We start from the raw sequence: 3,117 nt of genomic DNA, 5'->3' as shown, positions 1-3,117 counted from the left end.
TCATTGGGGTGGGGGAACGGATTTCGACAGCTGAACTATTAGCCGTCGGATTCTGTTCCCCGTATGTTTCTTACACAATGAGGTTCTAATATTTATCAAATTGATGCTGTTTAAGTCCATCCACACACAGAATAGAATAGTATAGATATAGTATAGTAAAGTTTAAACAAATTTGAAAAATAAGTTTTTTAGACCATTCCTACCTACCCCAGCTTTAAGCCGATACATCAACATCTCTCATCATTGGGGTGGGGGAACGGATTTCGACAGCTGAAATATTTGCCGTCGGATTCTGTTCCCCCTATGTTTATGTCAAACTCTCGTTTGTGAGAGTGTGTGAGTGAGTGTGAGTGTGATAGATGCACCCTATCTAGTGCACTCCCTATCTAGTGCACACCCTATCTAGTGTGCACCCTATGTAGTGCACTTTATGTCTAGTGCACTCCCTATGTAGTGTGCACCCTATCTAGTGTACTCCCTATCTAGTGTGCACCCTATGTAGTTCACTTCATGTTTAGTGCACTCCCTATGTAGTGTGCACCCTATCTAGTGTACTCCCTATCTAGTGTACTCCCTACGTAGTGTGCTCCCTATGTAGTGTGCACCCTATCTAGTGTGCTCCCTATCTAGTGTGCACCCTATCTAGTGTGCTTCCTATCTAGTGTGCACCCTATCTAGTGTACTCCCTATGTAGTGTGCACCCTATCTAGTGTACTCCCTATGTAGTGTGCACCCTATCTACTGCTCTCCCTTTGTGTGAGAGAGAATGTGAGAGGAGTGTGAGAGAGTGTGTGAGAGTGAGTGTGTGAGAGTGTGTGTGTGAGAGAGTGTGTGTGAGAGAGTGTGTGAGAGAGAGAGTGTGAGAGTGTGCGTGCCTGCGTGTGCGTGTGAGAGTGTGTGAGAGTGTGTGAGAGAGTTTGTAAGTGTGTGTGTGTGTGTGTGTGTGTGTGAGAGAGAGAGTGTGTGTGAGAGACTGAGTGTGTGAGAGTGTCTGTGAGAGAGTGTGTGTGTGAGAGAGTGTGTGAGAGTGTGTGAGAGAGAGTGTGTGAGAGAGTGTGTGAGTGAGAGTGTGTGTGAGAGTGTGTGAGAGTGTGTGAGAGGAGTGTGTGAGAGTGTCAGACTGAGTGTGTGTGTGTGTGTGTGCGTGTGTGTGTGCGTGCGTGCGTGTGTGTGTGTGTGCGTGCGTGTGTGTGTGTGTGTGTGTGTGTGTGTGTGTGTGTGTGAGTGTGACCCATCAACACCTCTCATAAGGGGAGTATTCCGACAGCTGTTTTTTTGCCGTCGGATTCTGTTACCCCCTATGTTTCTTACACAATGAGGTTCTAATATTTATCAAATTGATGCTGTTTAAGTCCATCCACACACAGAATAGAATAAGCATATTTTAAGCCGATACATCAACATCTCTCATCATTGGGGTGGGGGAACGGATTTATCTATGTTTATTACATGTAGAGTTGTGGCACTATCACTTTAAATATCAGTGTTGATGTTAACGTCACTATGGCAACCCCTGTTTGGATGAAGCGGGTAACGTAAATAAAGTCAGTCTAGTGTCTACACTCACGCGAGTTACATGTGTATTACTCGACACTCCACATGGTGTCAGAAGTGTCTGATAATGGCTCAAGGACTCCGTCGTATTGATCCACTAGTTTTTGACGACAACATTGCCGACAACTGGCGGAAATTTGAGAAAGAATGGATAATCTACTGCAACGCAGTACTGTCGGATAAATCTAAGAAAGTTCAAGCCTACACGCTACTGAACCTAGCCGGCCCGGAGGCTGTTGAAAAGTCGGAATCCTTTGTTTATGGAGAGGGGGAAAGTCATGAAGAACCAGAGACTCTACTGGTAAAGTTTGCTGAATTATGTTTGCCAGCGAAAAACGTCATTATGGACAGGCATGTTTTTAACACCGCTAGTCAGGGAACCGGTGAGTCTATTCAGGCGTATGTCTCCACTCTGAAAATACTGGCGAAGAAATGCGATTTTGGCGCGCTCCGTGATGAATTGATCAGGGATCGTATCGTCTGTGGGATACAGAGCGACACCCTCCGCAAACAACTATTACGTGAAAAGAATCTCACCCTTGAACTGGCAGTTAGCATTAGCATGCTCCATGAACAGTCGGAGAAAAGCTCTAAGGAACTTCATAAGGAAGCTACAAGAAGCTCCAGAAATACTGGAGTACAAAGACCTTTTTGACACTAATGTCATAGGTAAATTACCTGTGATATATCATATGAGACTAGATGACACTGTTGCCCCCACAATATGTGCTCCCCGCAGGATCCCCATTGCCATGAAAGATAAGGTCAAGGCGGAGCTGGATCGAATGACGGCCCTTGGTGTAATTATACCAGAAAACGACGCAACAGAATGGGTGTCTGCCATGGTTGCAGCGGAAAAAAAAGATGGAACAGTGCGACTTTGCATCGACCCAGTGCATCTAAACCGGGCCCTCCTCAGACCCCGTCATCCGCTCAAATCAATTGACCAAATCATTGCGGACATGCCCGGTGCAAAAATATTTAGCATCTTAGATGCCAAGTGTGGGTTTTGGCAAATACCCCTTGACCGCGCATCCTCCAAGCTCACAACATTCATGTCACCTCATGGCCGATATAGGTTCCTGAGAATGCCATACGGCATATGCACAGGCAGTGAGGTCTTCCAGAATGTGATGGAACAGTTATTTGCTGGACAACCTTGCGAGATCGTGGTCGATGACATCCTCATCTGGGGACGTACATTACTAGAACATGATGAACGCCTAACACAGGTTTTGAACAGGATCCGTGCCATCAACCTAAAGCTCAATCCTGACAAGTGCAAATTCAGAGTCAACTGTGTACATTATGTAGGACACCTGTTAACCGCTGATGGTGTTAAGCCAGACCCGGAAAAGATCAAAGCCGTCTGCGAGATGGAGAAGCCACAGGACAAACAGGCTTTACAGCAGTTTCTGGGCATGACAAACTATCTATCCAAATTCATTTCCCAGTACAGTGACATGACTGGCCCTCTGAGACAGCTGATACACCACGACGTGGAGTGGCACTGGCATGACGCCCATGATGCGGCTTTCAGCAAACTGAAGCAGGCACTGACTA

Source organism: Squalius cephalus, assembly GCF_949319135.1.
Source record: "Squalius cephalus genome assembly, chromosome: 19".
Taxonomy (NCBI): domain Eukaryota; kingdom Metazoa; phylum Chordata; class Actinopteri; order Cypriniformes; family Leuciscidae; genus Squalius; species Squalius cephalus.
The sequence above is the reverse complement of the archived record's forward strand: the minus strand, read 5'-3'. Positions refer to the sequence as shown.